Source organism: Triticum aestivum, chromosome 5D, assembly GCF_018294505.1.
Source record: "Triticum aestivum cultivar Chinese Spring chromosome 5D, IWGSC CS RefSeq v2.1, whole genome shotgun sequence".
NCBI lineage: Eukaryota > Viridiplantae > Streptophyta > Magnoliopsida > Poales > Poaceae > Triticum > Triticum aestivum.
The window spans coordinates 284,530,328-284,546,280 of NC_057808.1; positions in this window are offsets into that span (position 1 = coordinate 284,530,328).

Sequence of the window (15,953 nt, forward strand, 5' to 3'; positions counted from 1 at the left end):
CCTTTCGGTCCTCCGTGTTCCGAGGCCATGTCTGTACATGCTAGGCTCGTCAAGTCAACCTAAGTGTATTGCGTGTGTTCCGAGGCCATGTCTGTACATGCTAGGCTCGTCAACACCCGTTGTATGCGAACGTAAGAATCTATCACACCCGATCATCACGTGGTGCTTCGAAACGACGAACCTTCGCAACGGTGCACAGTTAGGGTGAACACTTTCTTGAAATTATTATAAGGGATCATCCTACTTGCTACCGTCGTTCTAAGCAAATAAGATGCAAAAACATGATAAACATCACATGCAATCAAATAGTGACATGATATGGCCAATATCATCATGCTCCTTTGATCTCCATCTTCGGGGCACCATGATCATCTTCGTCACCGGCATGACACCATGATCTCCATCATCATGATCTCCATCATTGTGTCTTCATGAAGTTGTCACGCCAACGATTACTTCTACTTCTATGGCTAACCGTTTAGCAACAAAGTAAAGTAAATTACATGGCGTTATTCAATGACACGCAGGTCATGCAAAATAATAAAGACAACTCCTATGGCTCCTGCCGGTTGTCATACTCATCGACATGCAAGTCGTGATTCCTATTACAAGAATATGATCAATCTCATACATCACATATATCATTCATCACATCTTCTGGCCATATCATATCACATATATCACTTGCTGCAAAAACAAGTTAGACGTCCTCTAATTGTTGTTGCAAGTTTTTACGTGGTTTGTAGGTTTCTAGCAAGAACGATTTCTTACCTACGTATGACCACAACGTGATTTGCCAATTTCTATTTACCCTTCATAAGGACCCTTTTCATCGAATCCGTTCCGACTAAAGTAGGAGAGACAGACACCCGCTAGCCACCTTATGCAACTAGTGCATGTCAGTCGGTGGAACCTGTCTCACGTAAGCGTACGTGTAAGGTCGGTCCGGGCCGCTTCATCCTACAATGCCGCCGAAACAAGAAACGACTAGTAGCGGCAAGAAGAATTGGCAACATCAACGCCCACAACTTCTTTGTGTTCTACTCGTGCATAGTAACTACGCATAGGCCTGGCTCATGATGCCACTGTTGGGAATCGTAGCATAATTTAAAATTTTCCTACGCTCACCAAGATGCATCTATGGAGTCTACTAGCAACGAGGGGAAAGGAGTGGATCTACATACCCTTGTAGATCGCGAGCGGAAGCGTTCCAATGAACGTGGATGACGGAGTCGTACTCGCCGTGATCCAAATCACCGATGACCGAGTGCCGAACGGACGGCACCTCCGCGTTCAACACACGTACGGTGCAGCGACGTCTCCTCCTTTCTTGATCCAGCAAGGGGGGAGGAGAGGTTGATGGAGATCCAACAGCACGACGGCGTGGTGGTGGATGTAGCGGCTCTCCGGCAGGGCTTCGCCGAGCTTCTGCGCGCGAGAGAGAGGTGTTGCAGGGGAGGAGGGAGGCGCCAAAGGCTGTAGTGTGCTGCCCTCCCTCCCCCCCCTTTATATAGGCCCCCAAGGGGGGTGCGCAGCCCTTGGAGATGGGATCTCCAAGGGGGGGCGGCGGCCAAGGGGGAAAGGGGTTGCCTTGCCCCCCAAGGCAAGGGGAAACTCCCCCCCTAGGGTTCCCAACCCTAGGCGCATGGGGGGGAGGCCCAAAGTGGCGCCCCAGCCCATTAGGGGCTGGTTCCTCTCCACTTTCAGCCCACGGGGCCCTCCGGGACAGGTGGCCCCACCCGGTGGACCCCCGGGACCCTTCCGGTGGTCCCGGTACAATACCGATAACCCCCGAAACTTTCCCGGTGGCCAAAACTGGACTTCCTATATATAATTCTTCACCTCCGGACCATTCCGGAACCTCTCGTGACGTCCGGGATCTCATCCGGGACTCCGAACAACTTTCGGGTTTCCGCATACATATATCTCTACAACCCTAGCGTCACCGGACCTTAAGTGTGTAGACCCTACGGGTTCGGGAGACATGCAGACATGACCGAGACGCCTCTCCGGTCAATAACCAACAGCGGGATCTGGATACCCATGTTGGCTCCCACATGTTCCACGATGATATCATCGGGTGAACCACGGTGTCGAGGATTCAATCAATCCGTATGCAATTCCCTTTGTCAATCGGTATGTTACTTGCCCGAGATTCGATCGTCGGTATCCCAATACCTTGTTCAATCTCGTTACCGGCAAGTCTCTTTACTCGTACCGCAATGCATGATCCCGTGACTAACGCCTTAGTCACATTGAGCTCATTATGATGATGCATTACCGAGTGGGCCCAGAGATACCTCTCCGTTTACACGGAGTGACAAATCCCAGTCTCGATCCGTGCCAACCCAACAGACACTTTCGGAGATACCCGTAATGCACCTTTATAGTCACCCAGTTACGTTGTGACGTTTGGCACACCCAAAGCACTCCTACGGTATCCGGGAGTTGCACGATCTCATGGTCTAAGGAAAAGATACTTGACATTGGAAAAGCTCTAGCAAACGAAACTACACGATCTTTTATGCTATGCTTAAGTTGGGTCTTGTCCATCACATCATTCTCCTAATGATGTGATCCCGTTATCAATGACATCCTATGTCCATAGTCAGGAAACCATGACTATCTGTTGATCAACGAGCTAGTCAACTAGAGGCTTACTAGGGACAGGTTGTGGTCTATGTATTCACACATGTATTACGATTTCCGGACAATACAATTATAGCATGAATAATAGACTATTATCATGAACACAGAAATATAATAATAACCATTTATTATTGCCTCTAGGGCATATTTCCAACACGATCATCCCGCTAAGTGAAAAGTAAAGCATTACAGGGCGATTGCATTGCATACAACAAAGCGACAACCATATGGCTCTTGCCAGTTGCCGAAAACTTGGTTACAAAACATGATCATCTCATACAATAAAATATAGCATCATGTCTTGACCATATCACATCACAACATGCCCTGCAAAAACAAGTTAGACGTCCTCTACTTTGTTGTTGCAAGTTTTACGTGGCTGCTACGGGCTGAGCAAGAACCGTTCTTACCTACGCATCAAAACCACAACGATAGTTCATCAAGTTAGTGTTGTTTTAACCTTCTCAAGGACCGGGCGTAGCCACACTCGATTCAACTAACGTTGGAGAAACTGACACCCGCCAGCCACCTGTGTGCAAAGCACGTTGGTAGAACCAGTCTCGCATAAGCGTACGCGTAATGTCGGTCCGGGCCGCTTCATCCAACAATACCGCTGAACCAAAGTGTGACATGCTGGTAAGCAGTATGACTTGTATCGCCCACAACTCACTTGTGTTCTACTCGTGCATATAACATCTACGCATAAAACCTGGCTCGGATGCCACTATTGGGGAACGTAGTAATTTCAAAAAAATTCCTATGCACATGCAAGATCATGGTGATGCATAGCAACGAGAGGGGAGAGTGTTGTCCACGTACCCTCGTAGACCGAAAGCGGAAGCGTTAGCACAACGTGGTTGATGTAGTCGTACGTCTTCACGATCCAGCCGAGTGCCGAACGCACGGCACCTCCGAGTTCAGCACACGTTCAGCTCGATGACGTCCCTCGAACTCCGATCCAGCCGAGTGTTGAGGGAGAGTTTCATCAGCACGACGGCGTGGTGACAATGATGATGTTCTACCGACGCAGGGCTTCGCCTAAGCACCGCTACAGTATTATCGAGGTGGACTGTGGTGGAGGGGGGCACCGCACACGGCTAAAAGATCAACAGATCAATTGTTGTCTCTCTAGGGTGCCCCCTTCCCCCGTATATAAAGGAGCAAGGGGGGAGAGGCGGCCGGCCAGGAGGGGCACGCCAGGAGGAGTCCTACTCCCACCGGGAGTAGGACTCCCTCCCTTTTCCTTGTTGGATTAGGAGAGGAGAGGGAAGGAGAGAGAGGGGGAAAGGAAAGGGGGGGCGCCGCTCCCCTCCTTGTCCAATTCGGACTTGGGGGGGGCGCAGCTGCCCCTTGGCCGCCTCTCCTCTTCCACCTATTGGGCCCATGAGGCCCAACAACCTCCGGGGGGGTCCGGTAACCCCCCGGTACTCTAGTATATATCCGATATCCCCCGGAACCATTCCGGTGTCCGAATATAGTCATCCAATATATCAATCTTCATGTCTCGACCATTTCAAGACTCCTCGTCATGTCCGTGATCACATCCGGGACTCCGAAATACCTTTGGTACATCACAACATATAAACTCATAATATAACTATCATCGAACGTTAACCGTGCGGACCCTACGGGTTCGAGAACTATGTAGACATCTCAATACCTAGTTCAATCTCATTACCGGCAAGTCTCTTTACTCGTTCTGTAATACATCATCCCACAACTAACTCATTAGTTGCAATGCTTGCAAGTCTTAAGTGATGTGCATTACCGAGTGGGCCTAGAGATACCTCTGCGACAATCGGAGTGACAAATCCTAATCTCGAAATACGCCAACCCAAAAAGTACCTTCGGAGACACCTGTAGAGCACCTTTGTAATCACCCAGTTACGTTGTGACGTTTGGTAGCACACAAAGTGTTCCTCCGGTAAACGGGAGTTGCATAATCTCATAGTCATAGGAACATGTATAAGTCATGAAGAAAGCAATAGCAGAATACTAAACGATCGTGTGCTAAGCTAACGGAATGGGTCAAGTCAATCACATCATTCTCCTAATGATGTGATCCCGTTAATCAAATGACAACTCATGTCAATGGCTAGGAAACATAACCATCTTTGATCAACGAGCTAGTCAAGTAGAGGCATACTAGTGACACTCTGTTTGTCTATGTATTCACACAAGTATTATGTTTCCGGTTAATACAATTCTAGCTTGAATAATAAACATTTATCATGATATAAGGAAATAAATAATAACTTTAGTATTGCCTCTAGGGCATATTTCCTTCATTATCAAGATCAACAGGTGGTTCTATCTCAACATCATTATCTGGTTCTTTATCATTGGTTGGTTGAGAGTCTTCATGAACCTCATCATTCTCTTTTTCATTATCACTAGGTGAGTGTTCATTACCAGATTGAGTTTCAGCATCAGAGATAGAAGTTTCATTTTCATTAACAGGAGGTTTTTCTATTTCAGGTTCACTAGAAGTATGCAAAGTCCTATCACTTTTCTTTTTCTCTTTCTTTTTAGAAGGACTAGGTGCACTAGTGTTATTTGTTTGTGAATCTTGTTCAATTGTTTTTGGGAGTCCCTCGGGATGAAGTGGTTCCAGAGTCATTTTACCTCCTCTAGTTGCAACTCTAATAGCAAAGTCATGCATATTATGATTCATTTCATCTAGTAATTCTCTTTGTGATTTAGCAACTTGTTCCAACTGAGTTTGAACCATAGAAGCATGTTTTCCCACACCTCTAACATCATTTGATATTCTAAATAACAAGTCACTCAAGCGAGCAATCATATCAGAATTATATTTCAACTATTTCATAACATTTGCATTGAAGTGATCTTGTTTTCTAATGTAGTTTTCAAACTCATAAAGGCATTGACTAGGATGCATATTATGAGGATTATCATTATCATTGAACTTCATAAGAGAATTTACCTCTACCACCTTAGGAAGTGGTGGTGTATTAAGCCCATGTCTCTCTTCAATAGGAGGTAAATTTTTAACATCCTCAGCTTTAATACCTTTTTCCTTCATAGATTTCTTTGCCTCTTGCATATCTTCAGGACTGAGATATAATATACCCCTCTTCTTCGGAGTGGGTTTAGGCAGTTGTTCAGGAATAGTCCAATCATCATAATTTTTCAAGATATTATTCAATAATTCTTCAGCTTGCCCAACAGTTCGTTCCCTAAAAACACAACCAGCACAACTATCTAGGAAGTCCCTAGAAGCATCGGTTAGTCCATTATAGAAGATATCAAGTATTTCATTTTTCTTAAGAGATGATCAGGAAAAGCATTAAGTAACTGGCAAAGCCTCCCCCAAGCTTGTGGGAGACTCTCTTCTTTAGTTCGCACAAAGTTAAATATTTCCTGTAAGGCAGCTTGTTTCTTATGAGCAGGAAAATATTTTTCAGAGAAGTAATAAATCATATCCTAGGGACTACGCACACAACCAGGAGCAAGAGTATTGTACCAAGCTTTAGCATCACGCTTTAATGAGAAAGGAAATAATTTGAGAATAAAGTAATAGCGATTTTTCTCATCATGAGTAAAAAGGGTGGCTATGTCATTCAACTTAGTAAGATGTGCCACAACAGTTTCACTTTCATAACCATGGAAAGGATCAGATTAAACCAAAGTAATTAACTCTGGGTCGACAAAGAATTCATAATCCTTATCATCAATAAAGATAGGTGAAGTAGCAAACTTAGAATCCCATTTCTTTCTAGCATTCAGAGATTTTTCTTTATACTTGTGTAGTAATTTCTCTAGATCATCTCTATCATTGCAAGCAAGAATATCTCTAGTTGTTTCTGAAGGAAATATGCCCTAGAGGCAATAATAAAGTTGTTATTTATATTTCCTTATATCATGATATATGTTTATTATTCATGCTAGAATTGTATTAACCGGAAACTTAGTACATGTGTGAATACATAGACAAAACAGAGTGTCCTTAGTATGCCTCTAGTTGACTAGCTCGTTAATCAAAGATGGTTATGTTTCCTGACCATAGACATGTGTTATCATTTGATGAACGGGATCACATCATTAGAGAATGATGTGATGGACAAGACCCATCCATTAGCTTAGCATAATGATCGTTTAGTTTTATTGCTATTGCTTTCTTCATGACTTATACATGTTCCTCGGACTATGAGATTATGCAACTCCCGAATACCGGAGGAACACCTTGTGTGTTATCAAACGTCACAACGTAACTGGGTGATTATAACGATGCTCTACAGGTGACCCCCGATGGTGTTTGTTGAGTTGGCATAGATCGAGATTAGGATTTGTCACTCCGTGTATCGGAGAGGTATCTCTGGGCCCTCTCGGCGTAATGCACATCACTATAAGCCTTGCAAGCAATGTGACTAATGAGTTAGTTACGGGATGATGCATTACGGAACGAGTAAAGACACTTGCCGGTAACGAGATTGAACTAGGTATGATGATACCGACGATCGAATCTCAGGCAAGTAACATACCGATGACAAAGGGAACAACTTATGTTGTTATGCGGTTTTACCGATAAAGATCTTCGTAGAATATGTAGGAACCAATATGAGCATCCAGGTTCCACTATTGGTTATTGACCGGAAGTGAGTCTCGGTCATGTCTGCATAGTTCTCGAACCCGTAGGGTCCACATGCTTAACGTTCGATGATGATCGGTATTATGAGTTTATGTGTTTTGATGTACCAAAGGTAGTTAGGAGTCCTAGATGTGATCACACACATAACAAGGAGTCTCGAAATGGTCGAGACATGAAGATTGATATATTGGAAGGTTATGTTTGGACACCGGAATGGTTCCGGATGAGTTCGGGCATATACCGGAGTACCGGGGGGGGGTTACCGGAACCCCCGGGGGCTCAATGGGCCTACATGGGCTTTAGTGGGAGAGAGAGGAGGCGGAAAAGAGGTAGGGGTGCGCCCCCCAAGCCCAATCCGAATTGGGAGGGGGGGGGGCGGCCCCCCTTTCCTTCCTCTCCTCTTCCCCTTCCTTCCCCCTCCTATTAGGACTAGGAAAGGGGGGAACCTACCCCTAGTAGGAGTAGGAATCTCCCCTTGGGGGCGACCATGAGGGCCGGCCGGCCCCCTCCTCCCCTCCTTTATATACGGGGGAGGGGGGCACCCCATAGACACACAAGTTGACAGTTGTCTTAGCCGTGTGCGGTGCCCCCCTCCACAGATTTCCACCTCGATCATATCGTTGTAGTGCTTAGGCGAAGCCCTGCGTCGGTAACTTCATCATCATCGTCAACACGCCGTCATGCTGACGAAACTCTCCCTCGGCCTCAGCTGGATCAAGAGTACGAGGGACGTCACCGAGTTGAACGTGTGCAGATCGCGGAGGTGCCGTGCGTTTGGTACTTGGATCGGTTGGATCACGAAGACGTTCGACTACATCAACCGCGTTACTAAACGCTTCCGCTTTCGGTCTACGAGGGTACGTGGACACACTCTCCCCGCTCGTTGCTATGCATCACCTAGATGGATCCTGCGTGTGCATAGGATTTTTTTTTTGAAATTACTGCGTTCCCCAACAGTGGCATCCGAGCCAGGTCTATGCGTAGATGTTATATGCACGAGTAGAACACAAAGAGTTCTGGGCGATAATAGTCATACTGCTTACCAGCATGTCATACTTTGATTCTGCAGTATTGTTGGATGAAGCGGCTCAGACCGACATTACGTGTACGCTTACACGAGACTGGTTCTACCGACGTGCTTCGCACACAGGTGGCTAGTGAGTGTCTGTTTCTCCAACTTTAGTTGAATCGAGTGTGACTACGCCCGGTCCTTGTTGAAGGTTATAACAGCAAACTTGACGAAAAATCATTGTGGTTTTGATGCGTAGGTAAGAACGGTTCTTGCCAAGCCCGTAGCAGCCACGTAAAACTTGCGACAACAAAGTAGAGGACGTCTAACTTGTTTTTGCAGGGCATGTTGTGATGTGATATGGTCAAGACGTGATTATATAAACTGTTGTATGAGATGATCATGTTTTGTAACACAGTTATCGGCAACTGGCAGGAGCCATATGGTTGTCGCTTTATTGTATGAAATGCAATCGCCATGTAATTGCTTTACTTTATCACTAATCGGTAGCGATAGTCGTAGAAGCAATAGTTGGCGAGACGACAACGATGCTTCGATGGAGATCAAGGTGTCAAGCCGGTGACGATGGTGATCGTGACGGTGCTTTGGAGATGGAGATCAAAGGCACAAGATGATGATGGCCATATCATATCACTCATATTGATTGCATGTGATGTTTATCCTTTATGCATCTTATTTTGCTTAGTACGGCGGTAGCATTATAAGATGATCTCTCACTAAATTTCAAGCTATAAGTGTTCTCCCTAAGTATGCACCATTCCTACAGTTCGTCGTGCTAATACACCACGTGATGATCGGGTGTGATAAGCTCTACGTTCACATACAACGGGTGCAAGCCAGTTTTGCACACGCAGAATACTCGGGTTAAACTTGACGATCCAAGCATATGCAGATATGGCCTCGGAACACTGAGACCGAAAGGTCGACCGTGAATCATATAGTAGATATGATCAACATAGTGATGTTCACCATTGAAAACTACTCCATCTCATGTGATGATCGGACATGGTTTAGTTGATATGGATCACGTGATCACTTAGATGATTAGAGGGATGTCTATCTAAGTCGGAGTTCTTAAGTAATATTATTAATTGAACTTTAATTTATCATGAACTTAGTCTTGATAGTATTTCCATAACTATGTTGTAGATCAATAGCTCGCGATGCAGCTCCCCGTTTATTTTCTGATATGTTCCTAGAGAAAAACTATGTTGAAAGACGATAGTAGCAATGATGTGGACTAGGTCCATGCTCTGAGGATTATCCTCATTGCTGCATAGAAGAATTATGTCCTTGATGCACCGCTAGGTGACGGACCTATTGCAGGAGCAGATGCAGACATTATGAACGTTTGGCAAAGCTCGGTATGATGACTGCTTGATAGTTTAGTGCACCATGCTTTACGGCACGGAACATATAAGATGTTCCAAGAGTTGAAATTTGTATTTCATATTCATGCCCGATTCGAGAGGTATGAGACCCTTGACAAGTACTTTGCCTACAAGATGGACGAGAATAGCTCAACCAGTGAGCATGTGCTCAGATTGTCTAAGTACTACAATTGCTTGAATCAAGTGGGAGTCAATCTTCCAGATAAAATAGTGATTGACAGAGTTCTCTAGTCACTATCACCAAGTTACTAGAACTTTGTGATGAACTATAATATGCAAGGGATGACGAAAATGATTCCCGAGCTCTTCGTGATGCTGAAATCGACGAAGGTAGAAATCAAGAAAAACATCAAATGTTGATGGTTGGCAAGACCACTAGTTTCAAGTAAAAGGGAAAGGGAAAGAAAGGGAACTTCAAGAAGAATGGCAACCAAGCTGCCACTCCCACGAAGAAGCCCAAAGCTAGACCCAAGCCTGAAACTGAGTGCTTCTACTGCGAAGGAAATGGTCACTGGAAGCGAAACTGCCCCAAATACTTGGCGGATAAGAAGGATGGCAAAGTGAACAAAAGTATATATGATAAACATGTTATTGACGTGTACTTTACTAGTGTTCATGGTAGCCCCTGGGTATTAGATACTGGTTCAATTGCTATGATTAGTAACTCGAAATAGGAGTTACAAAATGAACAAAGACTAGTTGAGGGCAAGGTGACGATGTGTGTTGGAAGTGATTCCAAGGTTGATAAGATCACCATCGCACACTCCCTTTACCTTCGGGATGAGTGTTGAACCTCAAATAAATGTTATTTGGTGTTTGTATTGAGCATAATATGATTGGATCATGTTTATTGCAATACGGTTATTCATTTAAGTCAAAGAATAATTGTTATTCTGTTTAAAAGAATAAAACCTTTGTGGTCATACACCCAAGGTGAATTGAATCTCGATCGTAGTAATACACATATTCATAATATTGATGCCAAAAGATGCAAAGTTGATAATAATAGTGCAACATATTTGTGGCACTGCCGTTTAGGTCATATTGGTGTAAAGCGCATGAAGAAACTCCATGCTGATGGGCTTTTGGAATCACTTGATTGTGAATCACTTGATGCTTGTGAACCATGCCTCATGGGCAAGATGACTAAGACTCCGTTCTCCGGAACAATGGAGCGAGCAACTGATTTATTTGAAATAATACATACTGATGTATGCAATCCGATGAGTGTTGAGGCTCGCGGCGGGTATCGTTATTTTCTGACCTTCACAGATGATTTGAGCAGATATGGGTATATCTACTTGATGAAACATAAGTCTGAAACATTTGAAAAGTTCAAAGAATTTCAGAGTGAAGTGGAAAATCATCGTAACAAGAAAATAAAGCTTCTACGATCTGATCGCGGAGACGAATATTTGAGTTACGAGTTTGGTCTTCATTTGAAACAATGTGGAATAGTTTCGCAACTCAGGCCACCTGGAACACCACAGCGTAATGGTGTGTCCGAACGTCATAACCATACTTTATTAGATATGGTGCGATCTATGATGTCTCTTACCGATTTATCACTATTGTTTTTGGGGTTATGCATTAGAGACAGCTGCATTCAGTTAAATAGGGCACCATCTAAATCCATTGAGACGACACCATATGTACCGTGGTTTGGCAAGAAACCCAAGTTGTCATTTCTTAAAGTTTGGGGTTATGATGCTTATGTGAAAAAGTTTCAGCCTGATAAGCTCAAACCCAAATCGGAGAAGTGCGTCTTCATAGAATACCCAAAAGAAACTATTGGGTAAACCTTCTATCACAGATCTGAAGGCAAGATATTTGTTGCTAAGAGTGGATCCTTTCTAGAGAAGGAGTTTCTCTTGAAAGAAGTGAGTGGGAGGAAAGTACTACTTGATGAGGTAATTGTACCTTCTCTCAAATTGGAAAGTAGCTCATCACTGAAATCAGTTCGAGTGATACCTACACTAATTAGTGAGGAAGTTAATGATGGTGATCATGAAACTTTAGATCAAGTTACTACCGAACCTCGTAGGTCAACCAGAGTACGATCCGCAACAGAGTGCTACGGTAATCCTATTCTGGAAGTCATGTTACTAGACCATGATGAACCTACAAACTATGAGGAAGCGATGATGAGCCCAGATTCCGCGAAATGGCTTGAGGCCATGAAATCTGAGATAGAATCCATGTATGAGACCAAAGTGTGGACTTTGGTGGACTTGCCCGATGATCGGCAAGCCATTGAGAATAAATGGATCTTCAAGTGGAATACAGACGTTGATAGTAGTGTTACTATCTACAAAGCTCGAATTGTCGCACAAATTTTTGACAAGTTCAAGGTGTTGACTACGACGAGATTTTCTCACTCGTAGCAATGCTTAAGTCTGTCTGAATCATGTTAGCAATTGCCACATTTTATGAAATCTGGCAAATGGAGGTCAAAACTGCATTCCTTAATGGATTTCTTAAAGAAGAGTTGTATATGATACAACAAGAAGGTTTTGTCAATCCTAAAGGTGCTAACAATGTGTGCAAGCTCCAGCGATCCATCTATGGACTGGTGCAAGCATCTCGGAGTTGGAACATATGCTTTGATGAGTTGATCAAAGCATATAGTTTTATAGAGACTTGGAGTGAAGCCTGTATTTACAAGAAAGTGAGTGGGACCACTACAACATTTCTGATAAGTATATGTGAATGACATATTGTTGATCGGAAATAATGTAGAATTTTCTGGAAAGCATAAAGGAGTATTTGAAAGGATTTTTTCAAAGAAAGGCCTCGGTGAAGCTCCTTGCATATTGAGCATCAAGATCTATAGAGATAGATCAAGACGCTTGATAATTTTTTTCAATGAGTACATACCTTGACAAGTTTTTTTAAATAGTTCAAAATGGAACAGTCAAAGAAGGAGTTCTTGCGTGTGTTGCAAGGTGTGAAGTTGAGCAAAGACTCAAAACCCGACCACGGCAAAAATAGAAAGAGAATGAAAAGTCATTCCCTATGCCTCAGTCATAGGTTCTATAAAGTATGATATGCTGTGTACCAGACCTATTGCGTACCTCACCATGAGTTTGGCAAGAGGGTACAATAGTAATCCAGGAGTGGATCACGGAACAATGGTCAAACTTATCCTTAGTGGAATAAGGAAATGTTTCTCGGTTATGGAGGTGACAAAGAGTTCGTCGTAAAGAGTTACGTCGATGCAAGCTTTGACACCGATCTGGATGACTCTAAGTCTCGATCTAGATACATATTGAAAGTGGGAGCGATTAGCTAGAGTAGCTCCATGCAGAGCATTGTAGACATAGAAAATTTGCAAAATACATACGGCTCTGAATGTGGCAGACCCGTTGACTAAACTTCTCTTACAAGCAAAACATGATCACTCTTTGGGTGTTAATCACATAGCGATGTGAACTAGATTATTGACTCTAGTAAACCCTTTGGGTACTAGTCACATGGATACGTGAACTAATCACATAAAGATGTGAACTATTGGTGTGAAATCACATGATGATGTGAACTAGATTATTGACTCTAGTGCAAGTGGGAGGCTGAAGGAAATATGCCCTAGAGGCAATAATAAAGTTGTTATTTATATTTCCTTATATCATGATAAATGTTTATTATTCATGCTAGAATTGTATTAACCAGAAACTTAGTACATGTGTGAATACATAGACAAAACAGATTGTCCCTAGTATGCCTCTGCTTGACTAGCTCGTTAATCAAAGATGGTTATGTTTCCTGACCATAGACATGTGTTGTCATCAGATGAACGGGATCACATCATTAGAGAATGATGTGATGGACAAGACCCATCCATTAGCTTAGCATAATGATCATTTAGTTTTATTGCTATTGCTTTCTTCATGACTTATACATGTTCCTCAGACTATGAGATTATGCAACTCCCGAATACCGGAGGAACACCTTGTGTGCTATCAAACGTCACAACGTAACTGGGTGATTAAAAAGATGCTCTACAGGTGTCTCCGACGGTGTTTGTTAAGTTGGCATAGATCGAGATTAGGATTTGTCACTCCCTGTATCGGAGAGGTATCTCTGGGCCCTCTCGGTAATGCACATCACTATAAGCCTTGCAAGCAATGTGACTAATGAGTTAGTTATGGGATGATGCATTAAGGAATGAGTAAAGAGACTTGCCGGTAACGAGATTGAACTAGGTATGATGATACCGACGATTGAATCTCGGGCAAGTAACATACCGATGACAAAGGGAACAACGTATGTTGTTATGCGGTTTGACCGATAAAGATCTTCGTAGAATATGTAGGAACCAATATGAGCATACAGGTTCCGCTATTGGTTATTGAACGAAGTGAGTCTCAGTCATGTCTACATAGTTCTCGAACCCGTAGGGTCCGCACGCTTAACGTTCGATGACGATCAGTATTATGAGTTTATGTGTTTTGATGTACCGAAGGTAGTTCGGAGTCCCGGATGTGATCACGGACATAACGAGGAGTCTCGAAATGGTGGAGACATGATGATTGATATATTGGAAGGTTATGTTTGGACACCGGAATGGTTTCGGATGAGTTCGGGCATATACCGGAGTACCGGGGGGTTACCGGAACCCCCCGGGGGCTTAATGGGCCTACATGGGCTTTAGTGGGAGAGAGAGGAGGCGGACAAGAGGTGGGGGCGCGCCCCCCAAGCCCAATCCGAATTGGGAGGGGGGCCGGGCCCCATTTCCTTCCTCTCCTCTTCCCCTTCGTTCCCCCTCCTATTAGAACTAAGAAAGGGGGGAAACCTACTCCTAGTAGGAGTAGGAAACCCCCCTTGGGGGCGCACCATGAGGGCCGGCCGGTCCCCTCCTCCCCTCCTTTATATACGGGGGAGGGGGGCACCCCATAGACACACAAGTTGACAGTTGTCTTAGCCGTGTGCGGTGCCCCCTCCATAGATTTCCACCTTTGTCATATCGTTGTAGTGCTTAGGCGAAGCCCTGCGTCGGTAACTTCATCATCACTGTAAACACGCCGTCATGCTCACAAAACTCTCCCTCGGCCTCAGCTGGATCAAGAGTACAAGGGACGTCACCGAGCTGAACGTGTGCAGATCGCGGAGGTGCCATGCGTTCGGTACTTGGATCGGTTGGATCGCAAAGACGTTCGACTACATCAACCGCGTTACTAAACGCTTCCGCTTTCGGTCTACGAGGGTACGTGGACACACTCTCCCCGCTCATTGCTATGCATCACCTAGATGGATCTTGCGTGTGCGTAGGAATTTTTTTGAAATTACTGCGTTCCCCAACAGTTTCTTCACTCATAACATAACCTTCCAGTACCTTAGGCAATTCATATCTAGGAAGGCTAGTTCTAGCAGGTGTTTCAGGAGATTCATTTTCAAGCTCACCATCAGATTCAACAACATCATGTTGTATAACTCTAGCAATTTGTTTATCAAGAAATTCACCAAGTGGCACATCATCATTAGAAAGCAAGGTACTAGCATCATCATAAGCATCATTCATAGTAGAAGTAGCATCATCAATAACTCGCGACATATCAGAATTAATAGCATGTGGTGGTGTTGCAAGTTTACTCAAAACAGAAGGTGAATCTAAAGCAGAACTGGATGGCAGTTCCTTACCTCCCCTCGTCTTTGAGGGAAATATCTTAGTCTTAGGATCCTTCAGATTCTTCATAGTGATAATATGATAATAATCCTAAGTGATTCAACAAATATAGCTATGCTCCCCGGCAACAGCGCCAGAAAAATGTCTTTATAACCCACAAGTATAGGGGATCAGAACAATTTTCGAGGGTAGAGTATTCAACCGAAATAAGGGGAGCCAAAGAATATTTGAAGGTATTAGCAGCTAAGTTGTCAATTCAACCACACCTGGAGATTAATTATCTGCATCAAAGTGATCAGTAGCAAAGTAGTTTGATAGTTTTGATAGTAGTGACAGCAGTAATAGTAATAGTAACAGTGATAGCAATAATTTTGTAGCAAGTGTAACAGTGATGATAGCAGTAGTAACTTAGCAGAAACAATATAAGATAAATTCGTAGGCATTGGATCGGTGACTTGTTGGATGATATTCATCATGTGACAGTTATAACCTAGGGCGATGCGGCACTAGCTCCAGTTCATCGATATAATGTAGGCATGTATTCCGTAAATAGTCATATGTGCTTTATTAAAAGAACTTGCATGACATCTTTTGTCCTACCCTCCCGTGGCAGCGGGGTCCATATTGGAAACTAAGGTATATTAAGGC